The sequence below is a fragment of the Mytilus californianus genome, unplaced genomic scaffold (assembly GCF_021869535.1).
Source record: "Mytilus californianus isolate M0D057914Y unplaced genomic scaffold, xbMytCali1.0.p SCAF_12, whole genome shotgun sequence".
NCBI classification, from domain to species: Eukaryota; Metazoa; Mollusca; class Bivalvia; order Mytilida; family Mytilidae; genus Mytilus; species Mytilus californianus.
This window is the reverse complement of record NW_026262604.1, coordinates 25,386,131-25,408,869: the sequence shown is the minus strand read 5'-3', so window position 1 is coordinate 25,408,869 and position 22,739 is coordinate 25,386,131. Positions and strand designations below refer to the sequence as shown.

General features: G+C 32.4%; 1 protein-coding gene across 10 annotated transcripts in view; it reads left to right on the top strand.

Moving 5' to 3' along the window:
* Positions 1 to 22,739, top strand: part of LOC127721611 (talin-1-like) — a 141,738-nt gene that overhangs the window by 21,045 nt on the left and 97,954 nt on the right. Inside the window, exon 1 of one of the 10 annotated variants that reach the window (XM_052228380.1) lies at positions 5,660 to 6,004. The exons of 8 other annotated variants lie outside the window; for them this stretch is intronic. The gene's annotated coding sequence lies outside the window, so the exon portion shown is untranslated. Of the gene's footprint in view, positions 1 to 5,659; positions 6,005 to 16,616; positions 16,755 to 22,739 lie in introns of those variants that run through there. One more of the 10 variants, XM_052228378.1, reaches the window with a different exon arrangement.

Below are 22,739 nucleotides of genomic sequence, written 5' to 3'. Positions count from 1 at the left end.
CACAACTTCTTATTTTTATAGGCATGAAAATTTAGGTTCGGAAGGGAGTAAGAAAACAAAACTATATTCGTTTGGCCTAAGTTCTACTGAAATCTTAATGACTTATACAAGATTTTGTGAAAAGAACACATGTCCTCAAAACAAATTAAGGTCGCTGGTACCAGGAAATGATCCACAGTATCCATTGATATCAGAACAACCTGCTCTTTAGAGTAAGAAAGCCATTATATTGTCCTGGCTGGAAACAGCTAATTAGACAGACATCTGTTTTACTAAACATCAATCAGGAACGATAGGAAGAATAGTTATCTTGCATTGATAAAAACTGACAGAAAAATCATAACTTATGAGGGGTTTTGAATATTGTAGGGGTCAAGAGGAAAGGAATTAAAAATGACAGGGGATCTAAACTAAATTAGGGGTTTGAATTGTTGTAACTTGTATTGGTCAAGAGGAAAGTAAATAAAAACTTTACATGGGATTTCAACTATATGAGGGGTTTAAATTGATGTAGGGGTCAAGAGGAAAGTAATTGAATAAATACAGGGGATCAACTTTTTTAGTGTTTTAGCAGTTGTGTCTGTCCTGACCATCGGGATAGAAAATGATCAGAAAATTGAAACTTTACGAGTTTAGCCATTTTTCAGCTAATGGGTCTAGTGGAGGGGATTATAATTTGACAAAAAAAACAAGAGATAGGGAAAATGGACATAAATAATGTATGTAAGGTAATTTGTGTAAAAAATCTTCATTTTGTTGCAATTTGATGAAAAATGAGAATCTGGTCAAATTTTGTCTAAAGCCAGACGCATCAATGATTAATTCTGTTTGTTCAGATTGAAAAGATTTAAAAGGGTTTAAGAATGGTCTATGCTGACAATGGGCATAGGTCCAGTAGAGCGATACATGCTCTTCAAAGCCTTTCTAGTTTAAGGAAAAGATCGAATAAATAATTGATCATAAGTTCATGAATGCTGATAACTTTATTTGTAAAGATGTACAAAAAAAAAATCAAAAACATTCATTGACGATTGTGTTTTCTTATCAGTTACAACATTCATAAAATTGCCTTGTTGTTATAGCACAATTAACCGTTGTAGTCATACACTCAATTTTTCCCATTTAAGGAAAGATTCCGTGAGAGCATGACAAATACGAGAGTGAACAGTGAAATTACTGTAATAATTGCAATCATTCATGACACTGTTATCTATTATATTATTATTTACTAGGCAGTATTATACAAATTTGAAGTGTTTTATTAAATTAGAGCTCTCTAAAGTGGAGGCTGGAATATAATTGACATCGTTGATCTGATTCACTGGTGAAATATTTGGGGCTCTATTTAGGAATGTGCATTAAAGAAAAGGTCCTTGACATTTTGATGTCATTTTATTCATAATTGATAAAAAAAGTGTCCATTAATTGTATAACTATGGTTTGAGGATTCAAGGGTTAACAACACTAGTTTTTAAAAAAAATATCTGCAAAAGGTCAAACTTTTCATTACAAATACAAAGAAGATCACAGGAATATACAGGAATTAGATTATGTACTTTGTGTCAAGAACTTTCTTGCTTACCATAACCAGTTTCTGCAAAAGGGAAGCAACTGTCTAACTGACCAGTTCCTGTTAATGGACAAATTTTTTATTAAAAGTTCAAAGTAGATCACCAGAATTTACAGGAATTAGATTAAGTACTTTTTGCCTAAAATTCAAAACTGTATCAAGCATCTACTAGCCTACTTAAATTGAAAGTGTTCTTTTTATTACTTTTAATTGTATCTTATAGAGAGTGTATAGACTTATCTTGTGTTATGTAACCAATGATTATCCAAAGATAAGATTCATTAGTTATTTTCTCATAAATAATATGAAATAGTGTGAAATTTGTCTGACGTTTAACATATACATCACTATACTCCTCCACTTAAATACTTAGTAGTATATTCAATCGATTTTGGTGTTGTACAGTAATTATATATATAATGATTTATTTTATTCAGCCTTAAAAATCTAATTTGGTCATGTAGATATAGCCTTGTTAACTTGCTCAAATTACAGTTATCTACGGGACTGTTTGTTTAATTTTTTCTTGTCCATTTTTTGAAAACTGATCAAGATATATCAGGCATTAATTTAAAATGTAAGAATCTAATGTTTACTGACATATTAAAATGCTTTTATTCTGTTGGCACTGTACAATGCACATAGCAGTAATAAGTACAATGTGTCCCAACATGTACATTCATTTCTTTGAAATATAAAAAAATATATATAGTATAGAAGTACAAAATGTAATTGAAATATATAGTAGTACCTCATTGTTTTATCTGTTATTTTTACGATTGTTTTAAGAACTTTATAAAAATAAGGAAATGAAGTATGATAATGCTAATGTGACATAGTGCTAGGTCCGAGTACACAGTTATCGTCCTTTGATTTTCGTTGTCCACGAATAAAGTCCCTAGTGTGGACAGTGTGTTGCTTGCCAATTTTTTTAGTACCCCTTCCAAATGTATTCCTTCATGTTTTATGCCTCAAATAGCAAGTAGGGGGATGAAATTACACTGTAAAAAAATTTGGGTCATGAATTGTAAAGTAAAGTAGTGATTTGGTCCAGCTGAAAAAGGTTAAAAATTAGCACTTCGGAAGCTGTCAAAAGATTTCAAGACCCCCTTAACATAGAATTGTCCATATTTTGAGTTAGAGCCGATGAAGTTTTCTATAATTTTGATATAATTTGTCCCAAAAGTAGTACAACACACTGTAAAAATATTATTGAGAAAGCGCAGGTGGGATTTTTTTTATTTTCATTTATTGTCTAAAAGAAATGCACTACGAAATAACTGTGTACTCGGACCTAAGAGGCGAAATCAGTAAATATAGAATCTGTACTTTGGCAACTTCCCTGAATGATTTAATGGTGTCAATTTGTCAGATAGCATGAAACTAAAGAATTTAAACTTTTATTTGATAGAAATTCTGCAAAAATTACCCATTTTGGCATTATATGGTCAAAATAAGCATTTCAAAGCTTTTTCAATTTTGATGCATAAATGGCATTCTGACTTTCTATGTGACAGGTTTTCCTGTGTCAATATTTGTGTTTCTATGCTTTAACCCAGTTGTATTACTCATTTGTGAACTCTGAATCTACAGAAAATAAGATTATCTCAGACAATATGTGCAAAATGTGTTGTATAAATGACCCTCGTGTAACGGCCTGTTTGGATCAAGTTAAATGTGAGGACCTAGGTACATAAAAGTTGAAGTCCATAATAAAGATTTCACTAAATTTGTATTAAAAGCACTTCACAATGTCTTTTGTACCTGTTTCATTTCACATAGTATCTTTCTTTTCTTATGTTAAATAGCAAGTGGTTCAAATATAAGCCTGCTGAGGCTAAAATTGCATGCAAGTTTTTCACTAAAAAGTGAAAAATCTTTGTATCAGACCATACTGTCTGCAAAAAAAGTAGAATGCAAGAGTCCCTTTATTCTCAGATTTATTGTATCATGTAACCTGAGTATAGAAATTATAAAAGAGACACAAATTTTTATTTCCTATAGCTTCAGTATGCATTTTTAAATGTAAATATGTGCTACGGCCTAAATTGACCCTAAATTATTTTCAGTCTTACTTGGCTTAAGACCCTTTTATACTAATATGGTATGCTATTTGTAATTTTTCTTTCCATTTAAAGTACATTTAATACATATGTAAGGATTATTTATAACCAAAAAACTCCACAAATTTAAAATTGCTGGAAAATAATACATCTTCATGTAAGGCCCCCATTCATTGGAAAACCTCCATTTTTTGGCACAGGCTCATATAAATTTGACTTTTAAATAATTGTGATAAGTCTGATAAATCAAATGAGTATTCTATTGCTTTAAATACATAATATGTCATATATAAAGCCCTTTAAAATGTAATTTTTTGCAATATTTTAATTTTTAAAGCCCCAAATGTCGATAGTTGAAATTTTTCAATTTAAACGTCAAAATTTAACACGCGAAGTTGAATATAGAATTTATCATATTGTCTATAATATATATCCTATTGCCATGAAACTTTGTCAGCAGTCTCATAATTTATTAAGCTTTAGTCATACCAAGTTTTATTAAGATTGGTCAAATTTTTCTATCCTATTAGGTCCGAGTACACAGTTATCGTCCTTTGATTTTCGTTGTCCACGAATAAAGTCCCTAGTGTGGACAGTGTGTTGCTTGCCAATTTTTTTAGTACCCCTTCCAAATGTATTCCTTCATGTTTTATGCCTCAAATAGCAAGTAGGGGGATGAAATTACACTGTAAAAAAATTTGGGTCATGAATTGTAAAGTAAAGTAGTGATTTGGTCCAGCTGAAAAAGGTTAAAAATTAGCACTTTGGAAGCTGTCAAAAGATTTCAAGACCCCCTTAACATAGAATTGTCCATATTTTGAGTTAGAGCCGATGAAGTTTTCTATAATTTTGATATAATTTGTCCCAAAAGTAGTACAACACACTGTAAAAATATTATTGAGAAAGCGCAGGTGGGATTTTTTTTATTTTCATTTATTGTCTAAAAGAAATGCACTACGAAATAACTGTGTACTCGGACCTAAGCTTTTGGATGAATTTTGATTTTTTATGCCCACCTACGATAATAGAGGGGCATTATATTTTTCGGTTCGTTTCACGGTCCACTGAACATAGAAAATGAAAGTGCGTGTGGGGCATCCATGTACTAAGGACACATTCTTGTTTGTATCAAAAAAGATTTGAGCATACTTTGGGTTATCTCCCCTGATCTGATGTTTAACATGATTGTGATTTCCTGTATTAGTTTATTACATTTTTTTAAAAGATTTGATGCATTTCCTTTATTTAATGATTAGTAAGCATGTCCTGTATATAAGCTACGTTTTTTAACATTTGTTTAAAAATAGATTTGTAAATTCATTATTTGATTAAAGATTAATTAATACATCTGGACTTATCTAGGTCTAGGTCTCTCTTTTTCATGATAAGGTTAACTTAGGTAGAATTATAATTGTCTGTGATAGGTCCAAAATTTTTGAAAAGGAGGGGGAATGAGAGGCCTACACTTAATATTTGCCTATAAGGGGAGGCTAATCAGAATAATGTAAAAAAAAATCACTAGAAAGGATAAAAAGACCCTCCCCAGGATATATGGTTTATACATGTATTAGCATTAGACGGAAATACAGGACTGAAAAAAGTTTCACCTCAAATGAATTACTTAGATGACCATCTCAACTATAACTGTAAACATGATCCATGAAGTTTTTTTAAGACAAATGAGTAATGACATACATTGGCAATAAATTGTGTTTCTGGTTTTGAGCCAGTTGGGGATGGTCATTATGATCTCAGCCGTTGTTGTTGATGTGTTTTTGCGATGACTTTTCTCTTTGAAGAATCTTCAGTCTGTTCCAAGTTAACAGGTGGTATAAAAAACCTTTTCTAAGTCATGATCATGTTCAATTTGTTTATCAGATAACAGGCTTTTATATTACTCCCACAACCCATCAAACAAGAGAGCCTGAAAATAGTACTGTAGCTCTAAAAATAGCAGCAAATTTAAAGATCTATTGTATTTAATTGATTTAGATTATTCTGGGTTAGTTTAATGCTTGAATTTTGTCTTCAGTAATAACTGTTTGAGATTTGAAGAGGAAAAGTTTCAAGAAATAAAAAAAATGGATATTTTATGAATTTCAAAAATGTGTAGGAATGATCTGATAGAAGAAAAATCAATATAAACAACAATTTTTGATTTGACAAATGTTTTGAAGAAAAAGAAACAGAGGGAAGGAAAAGTTAGGTTAGCAAGATAACCCTTTATTTATTGAATCGTAGAATGAAGGAGCAAGGGCCTTCATGGCATGAGGAGAGGTGGGATTAATTAATGAGTTTGATTCATCAGTTAAGATGACGTCAGGCCATGTTGTTGTCTGTAGTTTATATACACAGGATGTAACATAAAGAGGTAAGAAAAGAACGATTATAAATTGTTGTGTACATTTTTGTGGTCGGCTACTGTTTAAAATAACAACTATCTTGACCAGGAGAGACATGTTGATAAGGTATGTGTAATTACACAGTGATGATGTACTTAATTTAGATTTGTGTCTCAGACAATGTGTACTGTTATAAGAAGCAGACGGTCTACACTTGCCATATGGTTTCTCCACCCATGCAACCTGTTACAATTGACCTTGACCTTGGATAATCGTGTCATGTTTGACATTTGCATCTCTTCCTCATAATATTTGAAAATTTTGTTATCGTAGATACTCTTATGGTCTTTGACAATTATATATATACCACCAGTGCTGTTTTGTCATTCAATATATGTAAGGATTTTGTGAAACTTATATTATGTTTACTTAAGGTTTATAATTATTAGATACACCCATGAGGGTGATGGCTTGATTGGTGGTATCTAATTTACACCAAGATATTATGGTTTATGCAAAATAATAGATTTTAAATAATTTTGTAGGGGGGTCTTTCAGCAATTCAACCTTACGATATGGAAAACATAATAAATACAAGATTTCATATTACATTAAGTGCCATCTTGGTTTAAATGAGAATGTAAGAATGTTAGTACATTTGTACATGTTGATCTTTGATTTTGGTTTTTTTTGCAACCCAAAACATACTAGGTAACAAACCAATATGGCCATTGTGATTTGTCTCCCCCTGATGTAAATGATAATTATTGTAATATTTTCGTGGTGCTTGAATGTAATGTAAAAACATTGTGTAACAAAAAAATATTAATAACCATAGATTATAAAACGCCCGAAAAAGCATCACGATAATTACAATTATATGATGTTTTGTTAAAAAGAGTGTTAAAATATGACTCAACGAAACATAAAGCAAACTACATACAGCTGTTCTAAAGAAGATCAGATATGACATTAGATATATATGCCTTAAGGTTGAGCATCAGTGTCCCCTTTCTGCTCATGTTATTTTTTCTTCAGCACATGTTAATGTAAAGCCTGTTACAGTGGCGATTTTTCTGCCCCTTCATCTGATCATAATATCATTGTAATCATTATCTATATTGATTACCAGAAAGCTAAAAAAAAAAAGACTAAAACCACCTCAAACTTTTAGTTGGACATCGGTCCAACCACTACACCAAAACTGGTGGACATACTTGATTCATGGTGGTCATACAGGACTAACAGGGCCGCCAGTATTCAAGAACACTTTCATAACAAATATACTTCACTTTTTATCTGTTTACGCTTTGTAAGTTTAAAAGGTTTGGGATTATGAAATTTTTTTTATTCAGAGTCATCATAAGTACAGGGTCGCGTTCAATACCCTAGCAGCTAGATAGCTACTATGTCCTAGATATCTATGTTAGAACGATATGCTAAATAGCTAGGCTATCTAAATGACGTCATTAATAATAACCTATCGGATGCCATTTTGGATTCTCTAGATAGTATGAATTTTTTAGGCTATCTAGACCTATTTAGCGGCTCGGCTAGCTTCACGTTCAGTAGTTGACATCTGTGTAGCCCTACTTAGGAGCTATGATATTGAAAGCATCCTGGTAAGCAAAGACTTTACAGATTGTCTTTATTGATATCCCAGTACACGCAGCACGGGTTCAAATTAGAATGAGTCTAAGGTCCTAGACCTGACTTTTCTGAGAGTGGACTTTACATTTTTGAACTACAAAGTAAAAGACCTAGGCTTTCATTCTTTACACTGATGCTTTATACAGGACCTTTGACATTCTTAAAGAGGACTTTTCACTTGGAAATTCAAATGGTCCTGGCCATGGACCTTTTATGATTTGAAGCAAATTTTAACTTGAGGTCCACCTCAATCAGACTATGGATTAGAAACAGTTTCTATGGATTTTATCTTACTGCAGTCAGATTGTGAATAAGAAGTTTTAACAATCAGTCAGTTCTGTTAAGTGAGATGACCTCACTGTAGTTGGGCTGTAGAGAATAAATTTCATCAGTTGATCATTTTTTTTTTGTCTTGACCTTTCTGCAGTCATTGTGGAAAAGAAACTTAGTCACTGTCTGACTTCATTCAGGCCATCTATAAGATATTAGTCATTCTGTAAGTTTTGGTAAAATTAGTCAGACTGTGTACAAGATATTTGGTCATTGGGTCAGTTTTGCTTTGTCACTTCAGTCAGGCTGTGTATAAGATATTTGGTCTTTGGTTGAGTTTTGTTTTGTGGCTTAAGTCAGGCTTTGTACAAGTTATATGGTTAGTGTGTCAGATTTGATTTGTAACTTCAGTCAGGCTGTGTACAAGTTATTTTGTAAGTGTGTCAGATTTGTTTTGTGGCTTAAGTCAGGCTTTGTACAAGTTATTTGGTTAGTGTGTCAGATTTGTTTTGTGGCTTAAGTCAGGCTGTGTACAAGTTATTTGGTAAGTGTGTCAGATTTGTTTTGTGGCTTAAGTCAGGCTGTGTACAAGTTATTTGGTAAGTGTGTCAGATTTGTTTTGTGACTTCAGTCAGGCTGTGTACAAGGTATGTGGTTAGTGTGTCAGATTTGTTTTGTGGCTTAAGTCAGGCTGTGTACAAGTTATGTGGTTAGTGTGTCAGATTTGTTTTGTGACTTCAGTCAGGCTGTGTACAAGTCATGTGGTTAGTGTGTCAGATTTGATTTGTGGCTCAAGTCAGGCTGTGTACAAGTTATGTGGTTAGTGTGTCAGATTTGTTTTGTGACTTCAGTCAGGCTGTGTACAAGTCATGTGGTTAGTGTGTCAGATTTGTTTTGTGACTTCAGTCAGGCTGTGTACAAGTCATGTGGTTAGTGTGTCAGATTTGTTTTGTGACTTCAGTCAGGCTGTGTACAAGTTATGTGGTTAGTGTGTCAGATTTGTTTTGTGACTTCAGTCAGGCTGTGTACAAGTCATGTGGTTAGTGTTTTAGATTTGTTTTGTGACTTCAGTCAGGCTGTGTACAAGTTATGTGGTTAGTGTGTCAGATTTGTTTTGTGACTTCAGTCAGGCTGTGTACAAGTTATGTGGTTAGTGTGTCAGATTTGTTTTGTGACTTCAGTCAGGCTGTGTACAAGTCATGTGGTTAGTGTGTCAGATTTGTTTTGTGACTTCAGTCAGGCTGTGTACAAGTCGTGTGGTTAGTGTGTCAGATTTGTTTTGTGACTTCAGTCAGGCTGTGTACAAGTTATGTGGTTAGTGTGTCAGATTTGTTTTGTGACTTCAGTCAGGCTGTGTACAAGTCGTGGTTAGTGTGTCAGATTTGTTTTGTGACTTCAGTCAGGCTGTGTACAAGTTATGTGGTTAGTGTGTCAGATTTGTTTTGTGACTTCAGTCAGGCTTAGTACAAGTCATGTGGTTAGTGTGTCAGATTTGTTTTGTGACTTCAGCCAGGCTGAAAACAAGATATTTGGTCAGTGGGTCAGACTTGTTTGTGACATCAGTCAGGCTGTGGATAACCCATTAGGATAAGACAAACTGTCATTGGGTTAGAATTGTTTTGTGACTTCAGTCAGGCTGTGTACAAGATATTGGTGAGTGGGTCAGAATTGTTTGTGACATCAGTCAGGCTGTGGATAACCCATTATGTAATTGGGTCAGATTTGTTTTGTGACTTCAGTCAGGCTGTGTACAAGATATTGGTGAGTGGGTCAGAATTGTTTGTGACATCAGTCAGGCTGTGGATAACCCATTATGTAATTGGGTCAGATTTGTTTTGTGACTTCAGTCAGGCTGTGTATAAGATATTGGTGAGTGGGTCAGAATTGTTTTGTGACTTCAGTCAGGCTGTGAACAAGATATTTGGTCATAGGGGCAGTTTTGCTTCTTGACTTCAGATTGTGGATTATTTGGTCAGTGGGTCATCCATTATTTATCCTTGGTCATGTTAATCTCACAATGTCAGTATATATACATAAGTAATACTAATGTATATATACTGACTAGATAACTCAGTAAAAACATTTACAAACATGTCACCTATAGTATAAATACGATTTAGTGTAAAGGCTAAGGATAACTACATCATGTATATTGTAAACCAAATTATTTTCGTGTTTAGCCCTTTCTAGCCCACTTCATGGTGAAGTTATTTAGCAATTTTCAACCTTTCTGTAGCTACATATAGTTTAATAAGGAAAGATCCAAGTTTTATATTCTCGACTATTTTTATTTGAGTTTTCCACTCTACTTTAACTTACAGTTACTAGTTTACATTAATCAATAGCAAAATTAATGAAAAACTTGGATACTGTATGAAGTACAAAAGCATTTTTACCTCACCTTGCCTAGTTAAGGACCATGTGAGCTATTGCCATCACTTGGGTCTTTTGTCTCATAAACCTTTAAAAAAATCTTCTCCTGAAACCGGTAGATCAATAATCAAAATTAAGCTAAATGATGTTGAGTTTATAAGTATTAAGATATTGTTTTTTTTGTCCCTACCAATCTAAAACCTGAACGCCTTTGAATGAAAATAGAACATAAATGTCTAAATGGAAGTAATTGTCTAGTATCTTGAAAACCATAATCTTGACAGAAATGCTCAGTATGTCAAGATCCACATACTTTCAATTTGAACCCAAAGTATCTGATAACCTAAATTGGAATTACTGCCCTTAAATAATAATTTTTACCAATTTTCATGTTTTGCCTAAGATCTCAAAAACTAGAAGGAAGCTATTCTTATCACTTGGTGTCTGTTGTCCATCCTAACTTATACACAATAATCTCTTCTTCTGAATTAATCTGCTTGCCCAATTAGAACTGAACTTGGCCACAATCATCATTATGGATATCAAGTCTTAAAATTATGCCCAATATTATAACACTGAATGCAAATCAACATTGCTGACAATTGGCTAAAATAGAACATATTGAAGGAAAATGCAAGTTTTGTCTATTATCTTGTAAACGGCTACAGTCAGAGAAAATCTGACAGGGGCAGAAATGATTGATTGTTGGTGTTTTAACACCACTTTTAAGTGGCACATTTGGGCTATTTAGTGGTGGCCAGTTTTTATTGGTGGAGGAAGCCTGAGTGCCTGGAGAAAACCACAGACCTTCGATAGGAAAACTGACAATCCTAGTAAATTAAGATTTGAGTCAAGTGCACCCGCACGAACGGGGTTCAAACTCACAACCTCAGTGTTGACTGGCTAGTCAGAACTACTTAGACCACTTGGCCACCCAGGCCCCCAGGGCAGAAATGATAGGATTAACTTACTGTCTGTTTACATCTTAACTGTCAGATGACTTCTTATGGGAGATTTATTCCTGAAATGAAGATTTTTACCAATTTGGCCACCCTTAAAAGATTGTTTGTTTGATGTTGCATACTCATGCCTTGTAGGGTTGGGAAGGTAGTTTGGGATTTTATTTTTTTTTTGGGCCAACAACATAGACAAGATAAGTAAGAGCACTAAAAAAACTTTTTAAAAAAATTGAAATTATTTGTCATAAAAATTTTCAGGTAGGCTGCTTATTAGGTGGGTAGGTAGGCAACTTCAAGCAAGTTCAATTTTTTTTTGTTCTTTTTATGCCCCCGCCATAGCGGAGGGGGCATTAAGTTTTACCCTTGTCCGTACGTCCCGAAATAGGTTTCCGTTCTCTAACTATAGTTTGCCTCCACCAAATGTTATGAAACTTATACGCAATGCTTATTACCACAAAACACAGATCAAGTCTGAATTTTAGTGACGTCACTTTTACCGTTCTAGAGTTATGCCCCTTTACAAATGGAAAAATTGCTGAATTTTTTGTTTCTGTTCTCTAACTTTAGTTTGCCTCAACCAAATGTTGTGAAACTTTTGCACAATGCTAATTACCACAAAACACAGATCAAGTTCGAATTTTGGTGACATCACTTTTACCGTTCTAGAGTTATGTCCCTTTACAAATGAAAAAATTGCTGAATTTTTCGTTTCTGTTCTCTAACTTAAGTTTGCTTCAACTAAATGTTATGAAACTTTTAAACAATGCTTATTGCCACAAAACTCAGACAAAAAAAGTACAAGTTTGGGTAGGGTCACTTTTACAGTTCTTGAGATATGTCCCGTTATATGCAAGTGGGGACATGATCTGTGTCCCATGGACACATTCCCCATTTATTTTTTTCATTTTTGCCAATTTTGAAAACTTATAATAGATAGAAAGGAACTTTGAAAATGCAAAAATAATCAGCAAAACAAGTTCAAAATAAGTCAACATGGCCCAAATCATATGTAGATGCCTTATTGGAGTTTTTGCCCTTTAATGACAATGTGTACCTTTTTTTTTTTCGGCTGCAAAAAAATTTTGCGGTTGTATATTGGTATGATGTTGGCGTCGTCGTCAACCGAAGACACATTGGTTTTCGCACTCTAACTTTAGTTTAAGTGAATGGATCTCTATGAAATTTAATCATAAGTCTCAATACCACAAAAGGAAGGTTGGGATTGATTTTGAGGGTTATGGTACTAACAGTTAAGGAATTAGGGGCCAAAAATAAGCATTTTTGTAACTTCCAGACATTACTTGTGTGTTAGTGTATGGATCTCTCTGACATTGTACCACAAGGTTCCATAATACAAAGGGAATGCTGGGATTGAGTTTGGGGGCAATTGCCTCAAAATTTTAGGAATTAGGGGCCAAAAAAGGGGCAAAAAACAAGCATTTTTCTAGTTTCATGACAATTACTTGTGTTTAAGTGAATGGATCTCTCTGAAATTGTACTGCATGGTACCATACCACAAAGGGAAGACTGGGATTGAGTTTGGGGGTGATTAATCTTAAGGGGGTTCAACAAATTTTGGGGGAGGGATTTTTTTTTCTTTAAAATTTTCCATTTTAAATTGGTTATTTCTGATTTATATATAAAAGCAAATAATAATGATATGGTTAGAATAGGTAAATTTCTACAAATAAGTCAACATGTCTGTGTTTGCGTTGTTTCCTACTATCTTGAAAATTATAATAGATTGATAAAAATTTTAAAACATAAATGATCAGCAGGACAATTTCTACAATAACATCAACATTATCCATATTGTCAGTCAATTTTTTGCCGGAGTTATTGCCCTTAAATGGCAATTTTTATCAGAGTTATTGGCTTTAAATGACAATTTTATCCTTTTCATTTTGGGCAAAATTATAGAAGATAGAGAGAAATGACTAGCAGAACGCTATCAACCAAAAAGACATTTTAGTAATGAGTTATATTCTTAGGTCTACAGTGTTGGAGATTGTCCATTGTTCTCATAATGCACACAGATCCAGGTGAGTGGCTTAGGCTCTTTTAGAGTCTCTAGTTCAACAAGTTACTACTCTGACATTATACAGTTACTTATTCTCAAGACTATTATATAATCTGCACTTATGGATAAAAATAAATATTTAATTGAAATCACAGATTTTTTGGTATTTTCTTTTTGAGATTCAATTTTGTCAGTGTATTGCAAACTAATTTTCTAGCTACATTGGAAAACTGCATTATGCAGCAATTTTTACTCTTAATTGTCAAAGCGATTTTTTATGCATATGTACTTGCACAGAAGTAATTAAAATTTTAAACAGTTTATGATTGGTTTCTGAAAGGAAAATGTGAAGATTGCATTTTTTTAAATCTGTCTGATGCAGGTGCATTTCTTTAAAAGCTGTTTTCTGTTTTGTCCATTAGACATTTCATATAAATATTAATAGGATATTTTATGCAGTTCCACTTTGTTGTTAGACAATTTGTACAAATATAAATAGCATATATGATGTAATTCAAGTTTCTTGGCCATTGACCCTAAAGATCATACAACTTCAGTGAAGGCATGCAAGAGGCTAAAGTGCAAGAAGGTAAAATGAAAATTGTAGTTATATTTAGAATTAATTTACTGATTTCGCCACATTTTCCTACAAGTTATTTTTAGAATGGGGAGAATGACTGAAAGAATGGTGGTCAAATGCCCGGCTTATAAGTTTTAAAGTGTATTTGGGAAATTCAAATTTTAAGGATGGGGGGGGCCAAAAAAAAAAAAAATGCAGTGGAGCCTGAGCCCCACACTGTTTGAACAGTCTGCTTTTTTATACGAAAAAAAAAAATTATAAAGATTGCAAAAGCTTAAATGATTATAACTTCTCAAGTTTCTGTGTATTTACCACATCGTTATAACTAGCCAATGTTTGGATTTATCTATGATGAAGAAGGTAAATCAAGAAAAGTGCTTCATACCCTCTCATACCCACAAAATTTATAAACGTGTTATTTTCATTTATTTGAAAATCAGGTTATTTTAAGTGTTTTAAGTTAATAGGATTTAAGATGATTTTATTTTTAGTTATTTTTCTGTAATACTTTACACCGTTAGTCTTGATATTCTCCAAATCTCCTTCAAATATAAGATGTCTATCTAACAGGTTGTTCTATGAAAAGATAAATTATAAATACTTCCTGTTTACCCAGCATGGGATCATATTATCAGGGATACAGTTTAGTGGTAAAAATATGATGATTTTGTGATATTACTTGAATTTCTTTTTAGGTCATTGAAATAGGAAGAAAAAGTCCTATGGTTTGTTAACCTTTTTTCTTTCTGATATGTCACAAGACTTAAAATAATTTCAGTATATACTAGAAAACTTGAGACTTTTAAGAGTTGGGACCACTTAACCAGCACAGACTCGGGGAAAAATCTGTATTTCAGAAACACACTTCACAGACTTAAAGTTTATATATAGTCTCTTAAGTTGTAATTGGTTTTATAAAATCCTAAAATACAATATTGATATTCAAGTCAGAAGTATTGTGATATATTTGTATTTGCATATTTTTAATCAAGTTCCCAGCATGCCACAGTTGTAGCTGTTGTCAAATACAAAATAGTTTCCTCTTCTTTATATTGTCTCAGACATCCCTAATAATGCAGTTCATTTTATTCTGTTGTCAGTTTGGTGACAGTGCTCTTTATACAATTCCAGTTGTGGTTTGGAAAAAAAATTACTCTGTCAACTATTTAATCTAAAATTTTAGGGAGAGGACTGGCAAATGAGTTTTAACAGTTTCCAAGTTACTTAAATTACACATCATGACAACCTGGAATATATATATTAATAATAGTTGAAAAGTTTAATTTTCGAACTATTGATAGATATTTCTGATTTTGTTATGAAGGGGAAGTGCTGATTTAATATCTCTTTTATGAGTCTTAATTAAGAATATTATTTTTTTACCTAAATATTTGGATCTATAACTATAAGGCACAATCTCATTAAAATACAGTTACAGATCCTGTGTCCAAGCTTTGCTTACGAAGGATCTGACAACACTCCGTTTTACTTTCTGTTCTGGTGATTATTACATTAGCCAATGAAATTTCAGCCTTCAAATTTTTGAACGTTTATATTAATCCAACAAAACCAGAGGATCTAGAAAAGTCTTTAAAACAGAAAGTAGAATGAAGCGTTTTCATATCCTTGTACGCAAAGCTTGGATGCACGATCTGCATTTTAATCAGATTGTATAAGGCATATCTACACAGCGATAGTTTTTGATTAACTTTATTTCAGCAAGAGTTATTTCCCTTTGCAGCCATGTTGGATGTCAAAGTACACAATTTCCTTCATATGTGTGTCGTTGGGTTGCTGTCTTGAAGTGCAAATACCCAAACTCTCCTTTATTCATATCAGTCTGTTGTGGAAAATAGAATTTTGTTCAGTTTGTTGCGGGGAGCAAGTGGCATAATTTTGTGCAACCACATGCAGTAGTCAGACATTTTAATGCCACATTTTTTGTAATGTTCATTTCGATTGGACGAGGCACAAATTTCAGGGCGTCAATTCAATGATTGATGGTTTGATATAGTGTGCATATCTGCAGTTGTCTTGTGACTTATTGATGTAAAATCGCTAATTAATGCTTGCAAATCTTAAAATATATAATACTGTTATCTCCTAATTAAACTTTTAATGGTATGTTTAAACAATAGTAAAGCTATTTTGCCTCCTGGAAGTACTAAAATAGAGAATTACCAAATGAGTTTTATATTTTGTAAGTGCACAAAGTATTGTAAATTTCAGACAGCTTGTCATCAGAGCACAGTTATTTTTGACAGTAAAAGTATTGTCTAAATTGCTTTATGTTTTGTGTATATAAAGTTATTAATTTGTATTGGAATAATCTTCCCAAGTGGGAATGATATATTTATTTTATAGACAAGAGTTTTTTGCAATTCAGCACAATCGAATTACTAGCCATATATGAATATTTTAGATGATATTTTATCTCAACCGGAGGAAATCATTAGTGTTAGCTTAAATTGGATATGAAATTGTCCATTTCCTTTTTTTGAAATTAAAGATCAGATGACTTAAATTGACCTTTGACTTTTTATAAAGAGGTCTGTTTAGGGGGTTTAACTCATATTTTGTGATAAAGTTCATCTAAATTAATTTTAATTTTTAAGAAATTATTAAATTTGCATGTTTTTGATAATTTATCACATTTCCATGATATGAATTATGCATAGTGTAAAAGAATTAAAAAAATAATCCTTCAATTGGTCCCCTCCTGACGCAACTGTCAAATGAAAATATCAAATGAATAAAAATGAAGCTCTCCAAAGGTTTTGGTCTGTCAGTTATGAATCATTATCAGATGGGAAATTGTCAAGAAGTGGGTATGGCAAGTGTAACTCTCCTCTACTGAAGGTAAAGAAATACGATACAGAGAGCTCCTCTACCAGGTTAGGGAATGGCAAACATTTGTAGGAGGCTTTGTGAGTAACATTTATTTATGTTTTTAAGTTTTGGGAAATAAAATCAAAGTTTGGCTTGTGGCTTGAACTTTTTTTAAAAGTCCAGTTGTTTCTTAAGATGGTGGTGGTATATTGTAGGTTAAGACAGAAACCATATTGGCTTAAACCTTTTTCTACAATTAATGTTTTGAACATTCCGAATTCTTTTTTAATGATCTACAGGAATTTTAATTCCATCACTCCAGGAATTAGGCTCTATTGCATTCACCATATCCTTCCATTTTTCAATTTTTGTCCCCCCTATCTTATGTACTACTGAACAGAATGTTTCCATATTTGGTCAGCAGCTGGACAGTGATGAGTTATAATGTGTGAAAGTTTTTCTGATCTGTCAGCCTTCTACTTCCTCTTTAACAATACTTTGAATAACGAGTAAGGGCACAACCAGGAAGTTTTCCAAAGGAAATCAAAAATCGTAGCGCTTCTCATAGATCCTTGTTTTAAACTATTGGTGCCAATTTAAAGCAATGGAGTATATCTTCAATTAGATCGGATTCAACCGATATGTTCCAATTGTCGTAACCACAATCCCGTCCCCTTTTCTTTGAATGTAAAGTACCTAATTAGACTTATCACTGAGTTTGTACTGACATGAGCAACACGACGGGTGCCACATGTGGAGCAGGATTTGTTTACCCTTTCAGAGCACCTGATATCTCCTACGGTTTTTGTTGGGGTTTGTGTTGCTCAGTCTTTAGTTTTCTATGTTGTATACTGTGTACTGCGGTTTTTTCTCGGTCTTTTTTTGTTTTTTGCCATGGCATTGTCACTTTGTTTTCAACTTAGATGAGTTTAATTATCCCTTTGTATCTTTCTCCTCTCTTTTTATTAGTTTTAGAATCGAGCTCTAGAAAATTTTAATAATGATGATGGTTTTTTTACCCAATGCTATTTTTAGAAGTGGGGGTATTTTAATTTTTACAGGGATTGTCCTTTCTTCACGATTAACCACAAGTATTTTGTCCCAGGTCAGTAAAAATGTTGTCAGACTAGTAACATTCCTGAAATATTAAGCCTCATATTAAAGAGGGTAGGAATGCCCTTTACCGTCAGGTTTCAAACGGTCATTTTTTGCTACCATTAGCGTCAAATTGGTAATTTTATCGTGATTCGTCAGAGGTCTGAAATAACTAACCGTTACTGTTATTTTTGGAACAATTTAACGTGATTCGTCAAAATCAGTCAATTTTTTTATAGTCATAAATAAAATGTACATTTTATCGTCATGCACCAAAAATTACCGTTAACGTCATTTGGCAAGATTTTATATCGTCATTTGTTAAGAAGATACCCCCATTACGACCCTCTCATAAGCCTTATAAATTCAAAGAGATTTTATGTGCAGACTGATTTGTGGCTTGTAAGTTGTTTTGCATAATAATAAATGTAGGGCGAACACCAATTGTACATATGTACCCATTGGAATTACAAGCCAGATGAAATATTAATTACACAAATAGCTTATTTTGTTTTAAAAATATCAGTATATTAATACTGTCTTGTAAGAATTTAACTTACTATAGTTTTGTTTCCATTGCATTGATTTAAAAAAAAATGTTTAAGTAGATTTGTTTTTATGTCATACAACTAAAGATTGTAAGTGAAAAATAAGATCAAATAATAGGTTTATAAGTATGTCATGAACTTCCCTGTATTATTATTTCCAGATATATTTGACTTCACCGCCATGTCTAGATTGTCAAAATTTCAATAAATGGCTTGCTTACAAGATTGTGTAATTTGTATTTTATATGTAGAGAGCTCTAAAACTGTGGAAGCCGTTATCAAAAACTATTTTCTATTGTTCATGAACTGCCAAGTCAGTCAATTTCTAGATTGTTAAAATTTCAATAAATGCCTTGCTTGCAAGATTGTGTAATTTGTATTTTAGATGTAGAGAAAACTTTGGAAGCCATATCAAAAAGTATTTTCCATTGTTCATGAATGTCTAGATTGTGAAAATTTCAATAAATGCCTTGCTTGCAAGATTGTGTAATTTTGTTGTATCTTACATATATAGAGAAACTTTGGAAGCCATTATTAGAAAAGTATTTTCCATTGTTCATGAACTGCCAAGTCAGTCTATGTCTGTATTGTAAAAATTTCAATAAATGCCTTGCTTGCAAGATTGTGTAATTTGTATTTTAGATGTAGAGAAAACTTTGGAAGCCAAATATCAAAAAGTATTTTCCATTGTTCATGAATGTCTAGATTGTGAAAATTTCAATACCGGTAAATGCCTTGCTTGCAAGATTGTGTAATTTTGTTGTATCTTACATATAGAGAAACTTTGGAAGCCATTATTAGAAAAGTATTTTCCATTGTTCATGGACTGCCAATTCAGTCTATGTCTGTATTGTAAAAATTTCAATAAATGCCTTGCTTGCAAGATTGTGTAATTTGTATTTTCCATATATAGAAGACTTTGGAAGCCATTATCAAACAAGTATTTTCTATTTTTCATTGTCAAGTCAGTCTATGTCTGTATTGTCAAGATTTCAATAAATGCCTTGCTTGCAAGATTGTGTAATTTGTATTTTACATGTATAGAAAACTTTGGAAGCCATTATCAAAAAGTATTTTCCTATTGTTGGCTGCCAATTCCATCAATTCTCGGAAGACTTGGAGCATCATTAAGATGAAGTTAGACTCTGAGATTGATCCTAAGCTAGGATGAATATTTAATACATGAATAATAATAGAAAAGAGAGAGATGTAATTGACCGTCAAATGGACCATTGATTAATGGCTACAGAACTGTATCAAGCTATGGAATTTTGTAGCTGAGTTCTTATCCTTAACATGGAGTATCTACGGAAAGATCTTTTTAACTGACTTCTAATTGGCTTCAGAAATTGTAATTTAAATAAGATTCTGTTTCTGTTATTTTATAGGACTTTGATCAATTTGTTGCATCTACTGGGGCCAATGTCTCACATTGTAAAATAAATAAATGAAGCTTCAAATTCATTCTAGTAATTTTAAACTGTAAAATCTACCTAAAAATGGTAATATTTTATTAAGTAACATTATCCTTTCCCCCTCTTAAAAAAAAAAGAAAGAAAAAAGAAATATTAGGTAAAAAATAGTTTTGACAATCCATCATGGAATCCTTACACCTCCCCCTTCCACCCCTAAAAAAACAAACAAAAAACCATGCACACATTCACACACTCTAAAAGTTTGGTTAACTTTTATTTCAAGTGAGTGAAAATTCAGACCCGTAGGCCATTTATAATATACTCAGTTATTAAATTTTGGATTATTTCCACAATGTTTCCGTGGCCAGTACAAATACCATAGTCTGACCTTTTCATTTGCATGCTATTATAATGGTAATGATAATTTCACAGATAGTCCTATTACTTCATTAAGATAACATATGCCTTCATATTCTCTGTGTAATTGGTTTTCATGCTGTTTGTTAGGCCTGTTAAGGACTCAATTAGTACTTTGTTTGTAATTGATTATCGGTGATTATGTTATCCGTTTTACATGTAAATTTCAATAAACAGATGTCCATTACATTCTCTCTGTGTTTAAGTGACGATTGGTTTAAAAAATTTATTTAGAGAATGGGTGTTGTTCGGTACTTTAGAAATCGGTAAAATTTTATATTAAACATATTCTGATTTCAAGTAGAATCAGCGTTTTATCTACTGACATCAAACGTTTCATCAAAGTGTTTTTAAATGAATTTAGAAATCGTAGGAAAACTTAAATTCACTTATTAAATTTTTGATATGCATATTAAGTGAATTCAAATTTCAATACAATTTATTCTCTTCGAAAAAAAAGTCAAAAAGGAGCAATTATCCCTCAAGTTTGTAAAAGTGATTACAGAAAAGTATGATGGCATGTTTAAAGACAATAAAAATAAAATTTATTATCAATTCACCTTATCCAAAAATAACAGAATTATCAACTAAGGCAGTTTTACTGTACATATACTAAGATATACTGCCACGGCAGGATTTACTGTACATATACTAAGATATACTGCCACGGCAGGATTTAGTGTACATAAACTGAAATATACTGCCAAGGCAGGTTTAACTGGACATATACTGAGATATACTGCCACGGACGTTTTTTACTGTACATTATACTGAGAAATCTACTTATACCAAGCTATAGGCAAGTTTAACTGTACATATACTGAGATATACTGAGATAAACTGCCATGGCAGATTTTACTGTACATATACTTAGATATACTTCCAAGACAGGTGTTACTGTAAATATACTGAAAAACTACTTAAAACAAGGAATTATTTGAATCTGGAATAATTTAGAATTCTGGAAAATTGATGAGAAATTTATGATGAAAACTAATCCAACTAAATAGGGTTAGCCATGCACGCATGTCTAAGGGGGATAGTTAGTTCATACTGAAATGATAGTGCAAGTAAAATTAACCTTAGCCATGCGTGCATGGCTAACCCTATTTAGTTGGGTTAGTTTTCGTCATACATTTCTAATCAATTTTCCAGAATTCAAAATTATTCTAGATTCAAATAATTCCTTGTTTTAAGCAGATTTTTACTGTACTTTATACTGAGAAATTATCTACTTAAGAAGATTTAACTGTAAATCTACTTTAGGCAGGTTTTTACTGAATATTATACTGAGAAATCTACTTATACCAAGCTATAGGCAAGTTTAACTGTACATATACTGAGATATACTGAGATAAACTGCCATGGCAGATTTTACTGTACATATACTTAGATATACTTCCAAGACAGGTGTTACTGTAAATATACTGAAAAACTACTTAAAACAAGGAATTATTTGAATCTGGAATAATTTAGAATTCTGGAAAATTGATGAGAAATTTATGATGAAAACTAATCCAACTAAATAGGGTTAGCCATGCACGCATGTCTAAGGGGGATAGTTAGTTCATACTGAAATGATAGTGCAAGTAAAATTAACCTTAGCCATGCGTGCATGGCTAACCCTATTTAGTTGGGTTAGTTTTCGTCATACATTTCTAATCAATTTTCCAGAATTCAAAATTATTCTAGATTCAAATAATTCCTTGTTTTAAGCAGATTTTTACTGTACTTTATACTGAGAAATTATCTACTTAAGAAGATTTAACTGTAAATCTACTTTAGGCAGGTTTTTACTGAATATTATACTGAGATATCTACTTAGGCAGGTTTAACTGTACATATACTGAGGAAACTTTAAATGTACACTAGTTTATTAGGTTTACTATACTTATGTTATGCTAACTGTACAAACTGATATATTTACTTAGGCATGTTTTACTGTTCATTTATTGATAAATTTAATTAATTTATTTAATTGAATTTTTTAAGCCAATTTCTGTTTCATTTGGCTTATTTTTAAGCACTTACAAAGTTGCTTTAAATGCTTTTTTCTGGTTAAAAAAGAAAGTAGCATATGTCGACATTATCCCAAGACAATATAAGAATCTATGATAAGGTTTTTTAGCATCAGTTGGAACCCATTTGTTAATTTTCCAGACCACTAAACAATTGTCCATAATCATATAATTTACCAATAAATGTTTATTTGGGTTTTATAGCATGTCATGTGCATGGTGTATGTACCTAATTATACAGAATTATCGTAGATTATTGAATATTACTGGAAATCGTAGAATTGTCCCATTTATCAATATTACACTCTAACAGAAGTATGCTTTTATCTGCACAAGTGAGGCCAGAGAAGAAAAATGTGTGTTTTAAGTAATCTGAAACACGTTAATTTGGGAGGGGGGAGTAATTTTCACTGCATTCATTACTTAAATGCCAATCATTATCTAAAATATCAATGAATTGCTTTATTTACTCTATAAGTCTAAGGCATCACCACTGCAGAAACGTAATGGTCAATAAATTTTCCCTGGACAAAGGTTAAGGATCTCTTGCATTTAAAGTCTTGTGGAATCATGAAGAATTATTTGGTGCC